General features: G+C 34.5%; 1 pseudogene; it reads right to left on the bottom strand.

Moving 5' to 3' along the window:
* Window positions 1-916: 916 nt before the first annotated feature.
* LOC117028741 (uncharacterized) overlaps window positions 917-14981 on the bottom strand; it is a 99085-nt pseudogene continuing 85020 nt past the window's right edge.

Genomic DNA, 14981 nt, shown 5'->3' with positions numbered 1-14981 from the left:
TGAATAAAAAAATGAGTTTGTGCAATTAACGTGTACTGGGGTTTGGTACTAAAAAGTAGTTTGAAAAGTACTTGGGTTACGACATGTTTCTTATGTTTCCTTGTTCATATGTGTATTCAGTAGTTAATTTTAAGATTTCCTAATCTTTTAAAGAACATTATACCATTTTAAGAATTACCTTTTTAATTTTTTGTGTTTATCTTTTTCTGTTCTTGTTGCAACTAAGAGATGAAGTGGGATCCCTGTGGTCCAATGCCTCATCTCCAACTTTCCAGAAAATTCTTCTTATCAGTTTGCCTAGAGATAATGGGTGCCATTAACACAAACAGGTCACCTTGCTGCTGATTTCTAGCCTGAGGCTGTCCCATCTCCACCTGAATAAGATTCTGGAAACATCCTGTCAGCTTCCTGGAAAGCATCCTTGTCTCCTTAATATTTCATTTACAAACTACCTCTTGAAAGAGGTTACTTTCCAAATTGTCCAGTTTTATCTGTTTTGTTTTATGTTGTGATTGCATTTTCAAGGAGTGATATTTTTAGGAGTATGTTGTTTTCTGAAACCTATACCTCCTATGCACTGACATAGTTTATAGATGTTATTTGGGGAAAATGTAGGAATAACTCAATTTATGCTGGTGCCCTAGAAAGAAAATGACACGATAAATCTAGATCATCTTGAGAGTTAACAAAAACATTGGAATTCCTATAACTTAGTACTTCGAGTGAGTAAATTTTCGTATACCAAAGGGTTTTTTTTTCAGTAATCAAAGTAAATTTATTTTTTATTCCGAGCAAAAATTTGTTTCTGCTTTATATGAATAGTAGTGATCCTTTGTACGCACTATAAATGATTCCGCCAGTTACGAAAAATTCTGAAACTTATCTGTAATTAAGCTTTTAGTAGGAATACCTAAGAGTGGGCCTAGTTTACCACTTAAAAATAGTTAGCTAAATTTCAAGGAAAAAAATCTTGTATTGTTACTGACTATTATGTTCTTAAATGATTTTTCGAGTTTACTTTCTTTTTAAATTAGTTTGTCAACTCCTTTTTTCCTTGGATTTAAAAGAATTATGGAAAAACTTGGTAATCTTTCTCTTCATCTATAACCTTACACAGGAAGAATTAGTTTAATAATTTTTAATTTTTTTTGTATTATACTTTATTTTTATCACACCAGTTTGGGGAAAATATCTTTATAATATTGTATCAGTTTTATTCAATGCTCTCTAAGGTGAATTTATAATCTTTCAGTCTGACCTGTTTTATTCACTAGTTATCACTTAGTTCAGTGAAAATTCTACTTGGTACAATCATGATACAAGGATCTTGGACTTTAATTGTTTTTTTGGTGTGTGTGGTTTTCAAAATTTCTTCCATCTTTTAAAATATTTCCAAGATAAAAGAGTATCTTCCCTGTGAAAATTCCTAATTTTCTCTCGTAATAGTCTGAAAGTCAGTGTTTCTCTGTTTTTTTCATAGGGCTCTTATTTTAGAATAAAATGGAGGTGTTATTTTTTTTTAAATGTATGTTTAGAGCCATCATCCAATCATTCTTAATTGGTCATTTTGGATTGAGACCTTGGTGATGTTTATACCCAGTAAAATCTAAGGACGTCTGTCTAGGACTTTATGCTTCTTGCCATGAATACCTTAGAAAATAAAACAAATAGGCCAATGTAACATAAGTAGGTATTCTTGTTTGTTACTTTTCTAAGAATATTTCACTTTACCTTATCAGGCTTTTGACTAGTTTTAATATCTGCCATCCCACATCCAAAAGAAGCTCTCTGGGAAAAATATTTTGTGGGGAAATCTTGTAACTGTGCTTTCCTAATTTTACAATGGTATTTTGACAGGATAATTACTATTAGGAGTAATATACTGACAGGTTTTTAATATGAACATTTCCATAGTTGTTTTAAACCTAGTACTTAATGTAAGAATGCATGGAAGAGGCTATTTATTTAGGTTAGTCTTGAAGACAGGATTTTTACCCTTTGCCTACAGTTAAGAAAGTCATAGCAATAAATGATCTGGTGACAGTTATCATATCTTAAATCCATTGTTTTTTCATCTTTCATTAAAAACTCTACATACCATCTGGCCTATCTAGTGCCAGACTCTTGCTGGTCTTTGATTTGCAGTGCTCTGCTTGTTTTCACAAGTGTCTCTATTATCTGACTTCATAAGTTAAGTCCTTATTAAATCTAATTGTACTTAACAGCATCTAAAGATATTTTATTAGGAACTGAGGCATTGATTTGTTTGATTTCTGAAGTTATTGTAGACAAGCAAGTCTTGTCTTTAAAGCATTTAAAGCATTTAAAACATTTAAAGCAAATTACTAAGGAAATTTAAGAATATGGCTTTGCTTTTTTTTTTTTTTAAAGGAGGGCACAGCTCACTGGCCCATGTGGGGACTGAACCAGCAACCTTGGTGCTATCAGCACCATGCTCTAACCAACTGAGCTAACCGGCCACCACAGGAAATTTAAGAACATGGGCTTAATGGTCTAATACAGAAGGATAGGCCCGAGTTTAAATCCCAGTTCCATCCTTTGAAAACTATGGGTGCAGCTGACCTAATAACTTCACAGGGAATTTTTCCAGCAAAATCCAAATTCTCCAGATTACTAAATGATATTTGAGATTTCTGACTTCTTAGAAGTACTTTAAAATAAAACATTTGAAGCTGAAAAACAAGATCTGGTTATAAATATGTTAGTAAAATAGGTCAAAAATTAAAAACTCAATTTCTTAAAAAAAATAGTAATAGTCTGATTCACATAATAAAAGGGGGTAAAGCTTTTAATGTAAAAGCATAAAAAGAATCAAGTTCTGACACATTTCACAAAATTATAAATCAATGGAGTGTTAAACAGTAGGGACCCTGGAAGTCATTTCACTCTGGTAACAGACTTTTACTTATACACCATCAGTAATGTAAAATATGAAATACTTTGAAAAAATTATTAGAAATCATGTGGGAAGAAACGTTCAGTTGATTTGGTTTAATCATAGTATATTGTTTCTATACTTAAACAAAAGGAGACAACTATAAGACTGTGGTATGGCTCAGCTAAGTAAACTTTTATTTGAACTAAAGTAGGTATCATGCCATGAATGACAACCAGACAAAGCATGAAGATTGGTTTATTCTTCCAATTATATTTATAAGAATATATCTCTGCAAGTCACCCTTGTATTAGAAAATGAAACTACAGACATTTTAGAAGAGAACATAACGGAAAAATGCCCTAAGTAGCAATTCATTTATCTGTAATTGATGAGTGACTAACTTGCATAAGTTAATTTTTCAGGTAACTGAGACAAATCCATTTAATCATTAAATTTTTTAACAGTGTAACAGGAAATTTTCTAAAATGTACTTTCTACTTCTCCACTTTTTCTAGAGTGTTTAGAATATAATTTTAACTTTTTCTTTGTTATCTTGAAGAACATCAGTTTCTATCCTGGGGTGATAAGCAGAAATTCACCCTCAGGGGCTACTGAGATATGTAATAATGCCCCTTTACTATGTGATACTGCATTGCTATGCTTTTTGAGTTATGTCTGTTCTTCACAGTTTCTCTGTCTTCCCTTGTAATCAGCTGTCACTTTTTGTTGCTGTCTTGTGTACCTGCCTCCTGCACTAGGCCCCTAATTTGCTGCTTCTAATCTGCTGTGGACTGAGAAAACAGATTGCCAAGCTTGCTAGAATTGTGTCTAAAATAAGAGTAAGTAGACTGAAAAGCAGGCCAAGGGGTTTTTCCGTCAGTGAAGTGCATGGACGTTGTGGTACCTGTTTGGCTACTTAGCATACTTTTGCTTTGCCTCTTAGTTCTTTACTAAGAAATTGCCAAAGAAAATACTTGGTGGAATATGTGATTGTCATATATTTGAAGTATTAATTCAGTTTTTATATATTAATGTTTCTAGGATTCTCCTTTAATGAATTCAGCTATAAAAGAAAATTTGATTATCATCTTTGTTTAAATCATTGTGTATAGTTTAGGAAAACGTTAAACATTTTGTTCTTCTTAAGTTTTCCTAGTAGAGTATACAGACTTAAGAAGTTAGAGCACTATAAATGTGACATCAACTCTGTTCACCAAGATTTATATTCTATAACTATTGGTTTGAGACTAAACATGCATGGTTAATTTAGTAAGAATTGGTGGACTGAATATTTGGGGAATGAGTCATTCTAGATATCCCATTTTTCTATAGAGCTTAAGTCTCTTTCAGCATTAAAATTTTTTGGAATAATTTCTGAAGCAAATATTTTAAAAACTTAATGTGCATTGCTGTTTTAAACAAAATACGAAATACATTTTAAACTTTTGATGTCAAAATGGTTATTTACAATCGTTATTATACTATGATAGACTAATTAGGCATTGAGAGCTATATGCCCCTTTACGAAATGGCTCCATTCTGCAATGCATTTTTTGTTTTTGTTTTCTAATAGTTCCAATTCCTCTGATTTATATTATTGCTTGCCTAAGTGTGCCTGTAGCAATAGCCTTTCTCTGTCTTCATAATGCTCCTTAGTCTGTTTTGGTTTTTGGAGACAAGGTGACTAAGACAGCTAGACTAATGTATAAAGTAAGAATAAAATTGACTTAATGAACACCCCAAAAATTGGATTATACTTAAGTGCATGGATTTTGTGACATTACTTTAGTACCTGTTTCATTGCTATCTTGAAAGTGAAACTACTAGAATAGATACCTGTTCTCAAAATAGAAGAGCTGTTATTGTACAAAAGGAACCTTTTTCTTTTCATACTTAACCTTCTCTATATTTCTATCCTCTAATTTTTTGGCTCCAATTAAAACCAGTCCACTCAATGAGCATTTTCTATAGTACTTACTATTTGAATTGGCTACCACATGCTGCTAAGAATTTCTTAGGTGAGCTGGTTTTTTGTTGTTCTGGTTTTGTTTTTAGAGAAATGTATCTTCATTTCTAAAGCATGAAGTAGGTTGAGACCTGGAAAATAAGAAAATTTTTATTATTGATATCACAAGAGAACTGGAAAGTAATAAGATTTTAGACTCTAGGCAATTAATTTAACCACAAATAATTTATTCTGAAAGTTTTTAAAACAATATCTTTATTTTTATTTAATTATATGTTAAAAGCTTGCCAAAAGTTATCAGTGTTAGATCTAATGATACTGACAGATATTTGAAGGCCTAAATTCCTGCTGTCATTCTATATTTAGCATGTTTAAATTATGTGTTAAGTAATCAAGCATGATGATTTTTCTCTCTTGAATGAAAAATAAATATGAAATTTGCATGTTATAATGTTTGTAAGTAGAATTCAAATCTGTCTACAAGGGGATATCCTAGCATTTAACAACTTAGTTTTCCCAACAGGCTGATTGTGTTTTAGTAACCATATGTTGATTCATCCCTCCGTCATAAACAGGGTAATTGGAAAATCAGTCTACATATTTTGTGATCGTGCATCATAATCAGCTTTCGGTCATTCGTGCTACTGGAAGGGCATTATGATACAATATTCATTAAAAAATAATCAAAACAAGTTTCTTGAGTCGAGACTGCCATTACAGAAAAGATAGTCATGATGCCAAACTTGGGTTGGTGATACAAGGAGAAAACTTCTCTTTAAGTGTGGTTGTAGGAGGAAAGTGATTCTACTCATTGTAATTGCTACAAACCCAAAAGAGGATCAACTGATTCCAGGATTCACTTCTACAAAAGCATGACATGAATAAGGAGTTGATTTTATGGCTCTCCTAAAATGTGTGATAAATTAAAACGCATATGGTATTTTTATCTGTATTTTAACTGTCAGCAATTAAATTAGTTTGTTTCATACCTCTTTACTGAATTTCACTTGGCACATATCAAACATGTTATTGCAATAGAACAGTATTTAAGTTTTGTATACTTCTGAGTACACTTTAAAACTGGGTATATTCCATGAACTATTGTAGAAATATATATTTCCGCTCATATTTATATCTTAAGAGTTTTTCAAAATAAGGGATAATTTTAGTATTTTTGACTTGAGATTTTTCACTTTTGTAGTATTTCATTTCCTAAAGGTTGGGTACCTATAAATGAGTTTATCATTGAACATTTGTTTTTCTAAAACTAAAACATGTCTTTTATAAGTTTATTGTTATAATATTCTAATAAATTATATATTCTTTTTTCCCTCCCAAGTAAATTCTTAAATTAACTCCATTTTTAAATCGAAGTATTTTCTGTACTTATCACACCAACAAGTAGTACCTTCTGTTCATACTATGACTTAAATAATGTTTACTCAGGCACAGGACTAGTATCTGGCAACGTATAGAGAGCTCCAGAAATGTTACTCCCATTCTTTAAAGACTGGCGTATGGTCCTGGTACAGCCCTGGAGGTCCATATGAGTGAAAAGTCCAGAAGTCTACCTGAGCTGAAAGCACTCCCAAGGAGTTTGGTTTTGTTTGGGTTTGTTCTAGGTATGGTCCCAGGGATCCCAGATCAAACCAGGCCCCTGGGCCTATCCTAGAACCAACCTAAACTCGCGCATCATTCCTGGAACGGCAAGAGTGTGAAGACTGAAGATAACCTGAGGCTTACTAGACATCATACGTTCACCAAAACTGACTTTTTTTGTATGTGTGTCTACATTTTTAACAACAATTGGTTAGTTAATGCTTCTAAAATTAGAGGGATGACTCTAGATAACAAGATAAAGTCTTACTAGACGTTGACATTATAGTAATTTATCACAACAGATATATAATATGGTTATTATTAACTGCCAGTGAGAACAGTACTTGTAACTTTTATTATCTGATCTATTTTTAGGTTAAACAATTTAGCCACCAAAAAACATTCTCCCCAAATTAATGATTTCTGTTTTTGTTTTTCTCAAAGATTTTCTACTCAACAGTGTTGTGTCCATCTCATTTAACCAATCGTTCATAGTTTCTGAAAGGTATTGGTCTTTGCCCCCTGCAGGGCTCTAATGCTACGTGATTTTAAATTCTTGTTTCTGGAGACTGCCTTTTTCTTTTAATCTGTTACTGAAGCCATCACATTGCTTTGAGCTTGCTTTTCGAGGTTCAGATCTGGAGAGAACCTTAGCGTCATTTGTAGACATCCCGTCCCTTGGTAGACGCATTGTAGGCAACATTTTAGAATCTGCTATGGCTGATGAAAACAAGCTAGGATAATAGAGTGGAAATAGGCTACGACTGCTCACATCTTTACAAAAATATTTTGCAAAATTAAGTTTTCATTTTCAGTAAGTTTCTTTGCATTTCCTGCTGCTCTTGATTTTTAAAATATTCTGTCCAGTTGATTCATCACGTGACCAAACAGCAAAGCTATTAACACTGCTATGGCCATATACATGTTTTTGTTTCATTTTGAGGAAAGGATTTCTGAAAAGGCATGAAAAGACCCCAAATCCAAAGGTTATGATACACAATGAAGAATGTATACTTTTGGTAATACTGGCATTTCAACAGGTTTAGGCCCTCTTTGAAATAACTGCAGACTAATCAGGGACTCTACATGTGAAATGAGCCCAAAACACATTCCTCCAAGCCTTGTTACACCAGAAAAATTGGGTCGGTGGGTTAGCCTTTAAAATAGGACTATGAGCTCATTCTGAAGAAATCAGTCCTGGGATTAGTTCTGTACTACATTACAGAGATGGTTCATCCCATGGGTTCTATTATTTTTGCCTTTTAAATCTTATGTTTTCTCTCTCATTGTTTTCCTTTTGGCATAATGTTTTCTGTTTGTATAAATCAAAACTATACATGTTATTATGTGTATATAATATTTCTTTCAATAAAACAATAGACTGGATCTAATGATCTTTGGATTTTGATTCCTTTAAAGCCAAATGATTAAGTACTATTTTTTGGAAATTTACTGTTAATTTATGCTTCGATTCTTCTCATTCATTTTCTTCTAATGAACTATATAGAATTAAGTAAGTGAGGCTTGTATTCCATTTCTTCCAGAATTTATGGAATTTTGTATTCACCCAAATATGAATATATTCTAACATCAGTAATCTTGTATCAGTGAACTAATCGGTGAACACAGTAAACTGTATTTCTTGACATACCTGAAATGCGTGACCCCATGTTATGTTTATGTACAATAAGTGTTCTCAGTATTTGGAGGGCCTTTGCACGCTCTTTTAAAATTGTTAAATATGAACACTGAAAATAGGAATTTATGAACTGTATTACAGAGTTTTCAGGCTTGTTTACATAGTAAGTTTCTAAAGTCTGCCTTCACTTCAGGTACTTTTGGAGTATTAAGCTGTATTTTTTTAAATAAATCATTTGAGAATATTCTTTCAGAGATATTTTAATTCTTACTTTTTGACTACTTATGTCTTATATAGTAGAACTGCACATTTCTTACCCTTCCTGAATACTTGAGGTTATGGCCTTTTCTAACGGTACTTTCTTTGATAGCTTTACGTACTTTATTATATTGAATTTTTGTCAACTTTTAAAGGTTTCATAAGAACCCAATAGCAGGTTTGTATATATCTGTGTTGTTGTTCCTCTAAGCTTAGGAAGTCTAATAAAATCTGTACTTTGTATCTTTTTGCGTGTACCCTTTTTATTCGGGTGTTTGCAACATGCATTAACTAGCCAAAGGTAAATACTCTTTTTCTCTTCTGTCGCTATTTTTCTTCAGAATTTGTTAATATACCCACAGAAGACAGCGGTTTTCTAAGAAAGCTTTGGATTCATTAGTCTAAGTTTTGTTTGTTTGATCATTCAGGTGCCTCACATAATTTATCAGAATTAAAACAGCAGCTTAAGTTTAAAAGCTCCATTTTCACCAAAGTGACTGTCAGCCATTGTATGTATTCTAACATTTGTTGACTTAATATGACTTTACTGACACAAAACATACTGAACTAAGAAAGATGTTAACATTAATTGTATCATACTTTTGTCCTGTGTAATTGAATTATTGGTATGAATCTTTGTAAGCTTAGTTTACAGTCTTGGGAACATTTGCTGGTGAAAGAGAAAATGGCATTCCTTGAACTGAATTTTTATTTATTTTTTTTTTAACTGAACTTTTAAATAAATAAACTAACTCCAGAAAAGTTTGAGGAATAAATACTCATAAAGGCAATTCTTGAAATTTGGCCCTTGTCTGGAATTTATTAATTAAAAGTGTGAGATAAGGTAGAATGTGTGTAGTTACTCTACCAGATTCTGAAGTCACTGGGTAGGAAATATACCATATGATAATCACTCCTTGTCTTCACAATTTGCTTTTGAAGGTCTTCAGCAGATGTGCTATAACCATTGAAAATAAAGTTGGCAAATAGTTTTCCCCGAATGTACATCTGTAAAAATTACTAGAATGTTTTTAGTGTCCGATCATGTGAAAATTGGTCCTACTTATTTGAAGGGTGATCTTGTATCCCTATGAGAAAATGTTTATTTTCATATGCAAAATAATATTAGGCATCAAACATGTTCCTAGAACCTGAATATTTTGTTTGAAGATAAAGAAACAGGCTCAGTAGATTTCTCATTCAGTCATACAAGAAATGGCAGAACCACTATCCCAACCACTTCTAAAAGATACCAACATCTGTTCTTCATCATTATGATAAGCTGCTTGTGAATATATTTCATTTTGCAGCTAACCTCTAGGAGAGAGTAGAGCGCTCTTGAATTTAGAAATCAGTAGACTCGGATTATGAACAAAACTATTTCTCTAAAACTCAGGCAAATCATTTAAGTATATTAAGCCACAGTTTGTAAGAAAAACTAACATTAATTATGATTTATGAATTGGACTAGACCTCTAAAATCTTCCACCACTAACATTTTCAAATTCTCTATATTTTTAATAAAGAAATACAACACTAGTAAGTAAAGTCAAGTTTGTCACTCGGTTCCAGAATGCAGGAGACCTTATATGTAGAAACAGATGGAGTTGGAGAAATATTCAACTTTTAGAGATTAGAAAGGGTAAGGAAATGTGGCAGGGGTAGGGGGTGGGAGGGCAGTGTATCTGGTTCCAGCACAGAACTTGACCTAAGAACTAAGAATACCTTCTATCTTAAAGCAATCCAATAAAAGTACTTAAGAGGAGTACAAGAATTCAAAAGGAACAGTTGCCTATGATTATGTTACTCCTTTCCTCTTAGCAATAATCTCATCATGAAGAGATGTCCTATTACAGAGTTCTCTGTGTGAATAGAATTTTCTGGCTTACCTTCATTTCAGTAACAAAAGAACCTATCTCTTGTTTCACATCTAGGACAATCCATAGCCAATGCTGGCCGAAATGGAATTCTGTGTGTTTCTTTGCTCGGAAACACTATTTTTTGGCTTTATTTAGCATCCATGCCTGGCTGTCAGCCATGAGGCCACTTACCTTGCCTGAACTTTCAAGATTAAGCTATGATACATGGGTAATAATAGCCAATGACAAGATTACATAGTCTATATGTGAATATTTTATAAGATCTGAAGAATTTACAGTGATAATCTCTTAAACGGACATATGGGTGACGTAGCCATTTTTTTCTTCACAATAAACATGAAATACTTGTGTAATAGGGGAAAAAGTGTAATTTAAGAAGTTGAGAAGTTGCAGGGTTTCATTGTTATTTTAGGTTTATATTCAGATATTAAGGAAGCTTTTCATTCTGTGTATATGCTAGCCATCAACCCTTAGGCTAAACCTAGGGTTTAGAGAAAAGGAGGCAAGGCTGCAATGTTCTGTTCTTGCAGAAATAAGTTGGTCAAAATACAGAGAAATGTTAGACTGGAAAAAACCTTGTTTATATGTGTACAGAGGCTAGATCCAGTACCAAAATTCAAAAAAAATTTTGTTGAGTTTGAAAGATAACCTCTACTCTCTCCTAGAGGTTAGCTGCAAAATGAAATATATCCACAAGCAGCTTATCATAATGACGAAGAACAGATGTTGGTATCTTAGAAGTATCAACCGAAATCATGTTGAGTTTGAACTTCAGTTGAATTTCAAAACCTGCAATAATCTAATCGAGAGGTTTTCAGCATTTTATTAACTAAGGACCCCTGGTGTTACATTCCCCGTGGGTTCAATGTTTTGAAGACTTCATTTATCATGTAATCTATATTTATTAAAACCCTATAAGTTACACCTCCCCCCCCTTTTTTTAAACAAAGTGATAATGGCCGTTCAGTTAGCGTTGTGTGCTGCAAGCCAAGCACTGTCCTTGGTGCCAAGAACAGAGCAGTCAACAGAAAGCTGCCCTCACTGACTACTAGAAGGGAGAGTCAGACAACTAATATGTTGAGTGGATCAGGTGGTGCTAAAAGCTCCACAGAAACTAAAGCCAAGTAAGAGGGATAGGAGGATGCAGAGTACTTTTTTATAGAGAGCGGGCAGGTATGAAGGGAGGAAACCAACCCCACAAAAGCAGTAAGTGAAGGCCTCGAGGCAGGAATGGAAGCAGAAAGTAGGCGTGGCTGAGAAAGGAGCTGGCTAGTCATAGAGGGCCTTAAAATGAATATGGCTTTTACTTGGAAATAGGAAGCCACTGGAAGGTTTTAAGCAGCAGAGCGATGTGACTTAGATTTTAAATGTGTTACAAAATTTAAAAAGCATTCTTCTGTGTGGAAGTCTGAGAGGGATGTGGAGAAGGGAGACCTGTTGGCTCCTGCAGTTACTTATGTGAGGAATGATGGTGGTTGGTGGCGAAGGTAGTGAGGAGTGATCACATTCTGGATAAACTGGAGATAGAGCAAACAGGATTTGCTGATGTAATGTGCAGTGTAAGATAGGGGAGGTCTAGATGATTCTAAGGTTTTTACCTGAGCAACTGACGGAACCGAGTTGTCATTTACTCAGATGGAGCAGAGGTTTGGGCAGAAATTGAGCTGATTTTGGATAGGTTAAATAAGGCACACTTATTAATCTTTACGTGGAAATGTTGGATATATGAGTCTCAGTTTAGGTGAAAGATCAGACTGGAAGTGTCAGTATTTTGGGTGGTGTTTGATGTGATGAACACAGGTCAGAAGACAGAGTCGGAACTCGGGGATCCTTGGGGATTCTGAAGTTGGAGGTCAGGAGTGGAAAGGGAACCTGCAAAGAAGCCGGAAAGGGAGCAGTCAGTGACATAGAAGAGGTGTCCTGAAAGCTGAATGAAGGAGGGATTTTATAAGGGAGGTGGAGAGGCTGATTAACATGCCAAAGGCTGCTAAAAGATCAGGAAAGATGAGGCCTTTTGTATATCTTTGTAGAAATGTCTGTTCAAGTCCTTTGCCCTTTGTATTAGTTGGGTTGTTTATTTTTTTATTTTTCAATTGTAGTTTTTATATTCTGGATATTAATCCTTTATTGGATATATGCTTTGCAGTTATTTTCTCCCTTTCTGTGAGTTGTCGTTTCACTCTCTGGATAGAGTCCTTTGACATACAAATGTTTTTAATTTGGATGAAGTCCAATTTATGTATTTTTTTCTTTTGTTGCTAAGTTTCCTTATCTTTTTAAAAGTGACAGTAATGCCACTTGGTTCATAGGATTATTATGAAAATGAAGTAAATTAATACATAGGATTACATGTAAAGGGATTAGAACACTACCTGCCACATAAGAAGCATTCAATAAATAGTAGCTATTATCCAGGCTAAGTTTATAGTATAGAAACCATCAGAGGAATACAATAATTAGGACATATGACATGGAAGCCAGAGGAACAGAGGGTTTCAAGAAGAGTGTGATCAACAGTGCAAGATGATGCAGAGATGTCAAGTTAAATCAAACACACTTAGACTGGGCACCCACAACGTTAGATGGTGGTGTGACAAAGGCAGATGCCAATTTATACTGGTTGGAAAATATTCATTAGGCCCTTTTTGGTCTCTAGGGCCAGGTCTCCTGCTGTTTCATCTTTAACAGTGCTCCAAAACAGGACTGAACCTGTTGGGGGTTTGCTGAGGCCTAGCAGAGAGAACACTTAGTTTGGAGTTTGAACAACTGGGTTAAGGTCTCTGGTCTTCGACCACTTGACATCTGTGGGCATCTCCCAGAGCGCTGCTTCCCTCACTCATAGAGGATGATTTATTCCTATTTTACAAGGTCAATGACAAGTTCAAGTGAAGAGTAAACATAATAGTAAGTCATTAATTATTACTGTCAAAATAAATGGTTCTATTCTAACGCCTCTTCTTGTTCTAACATTCAGTAGTATTCACAAGCGTGTCGGGTCTTGTGAAGTGGGCTGTTCCCATTTTACAGACACTTGGCTTACAGGTTGGCAACAATAATGACATTAATACACGTCAAATGCTTACGACTATTTGGGCCGCTGTTGTATCCTAATGGAAAGTTTCTGCCTGATTTTTCGTGGTGCTTCAGTCTTCGTGTCTGCTTTCTGAGCCACTTTCCTCATGGTTTGTAATGTTCACCAACTGTACCTGTCCTCAGCTGATGCCATAAGAAGCAAGTGCTTACATGTTATCATTGACTATCTCAGTGGATCTTTTTGCTCACTTTGTCTTGGTTGTAGATATAAGAATCCATTTAGCTGAGTTGTGAGTGCGCTACAGAAGTCTGAGGATTTCATCTGCTGTTCAATAAATACAACATGGCGCTCCACTGAGTTCCTACAGCTACCAAAGCAAAGACGTTTTCAGTAGAGTAAGTATCCAGGCCTGATCACTTTTACTCTTATGAGCCACGTTTCTTTATTTAGTCTGCTTTGTACTCTGTTCTGTGGCTCCTGTTTAGTCCTTTCTTAGAGTTTACATTTATTTTTGATTTATTACATATCCCAAGATACATTAGAAATGAATATATTTTGAAAATATAAGAATAAATTTTATAAAGAATATCTTCTTTGTATTAGACATGACAATCACCCTGTGAGGTAAGTAATCCCATTTTATAGATGAGAAAACTAGCTCTTAAATAAATTAAATATTTAGCCCAAGAGCCCAAGTCTCTTAGGTGAAAAAATGATTAGTTTCTCCAAAAAGTCTATTTGACTTCAAATTAGGTGTTCTATGTATTTGTCAGTTTTCTCTTATTTTCCTGCATAAGTCTCCACATTCACATTCACACACACACACACACACACACACACACACACACACACACACACACAGAAGAATCCTAATTAGCACTTTAAGAAGTACAGTCCCCCCAATCTGCATTTAGTTTTATCACAGGATTCCTATAAAAGCCAATTAAATGGGCAATTCTTCTGTGCACTGTTCACTCACATATTAATTAAAACTTCTATAATCTCATTTTTTAGACACTTCCCTCACCCACACCACTGTCCTCGGTGTTTAAATTCCTTACGATTAATGAAGTTGGTGTGAGAATATTTTTGCAAAAGCACTTTGTACACTGAAAAGATATTCTTATTTTTCTAGTTGTGGGATTGTCTGTCCAACTTCATCTGGTTGACTGTGGTGAGAGGTTAAATATTAAAATGACACCAGTTATATTGTTCAGTTGTTCCAGGAATTGAATCGAGTGGAATTGAAAGACTTTTCCAAACAACTCAAATCAAGCAACAGTCCCTGATTTGCTCTCTCAAACAAAATATATTAGCCTCACGTAGCCTAATATTGACCTAATGACTGAAATGAAAGCAAAGCGATTCTGACTACCCTCTAAAGCACTTACCACTTAACCTAATGAAAGGACCCCAGACACTTCCAGGCAGCAACTCTTTCAGTTAAGTAGAGACTAGAAAAGGGATACGTGTTAGTAGACCAAGTACAGACCTCCCACACACTCTCTCCCAGGAATCCTGAAAAGTCTTTATAGAAAAACAAAGAGGAGACAATTTCCTGTCCTGTGTACCCATGAACTACACCCCAGTGCTGCCAACAGAGAATTCATTTTCCCCGTTTTGGACTATGAGTCAGGATACCTGGGTTCAAATTTCGCTGTAGCGGTGTGATCTTGAAGCCTGGGTTTCCTTGTATGTAAAATGAA

The sequence above is a fragment of the Rhinolophus ferrumequinum genome, chromosome 10 (genome assembly GCF_004115265.2).
Source record: "Rhinolophus ferrumequinum isolate MPI-CBG mRhiFer1 chromosome 10, mRhiFer1_v1.p, whole genome shotgun sequence".
In the NCBI taxonomy this organism is placed as follows: domain Eukaryota; kingdom Metazoa; phylum Chordata; class Mammalia; order Chiroptera; family Rhinolophidae; genus Rhinolophus; species Rhinolophus ferrumequinum.
Note: the sequence above shows the minus strand (reverse complement) of the source record. Positions and strands in the feature narration are given on the sequence as shown.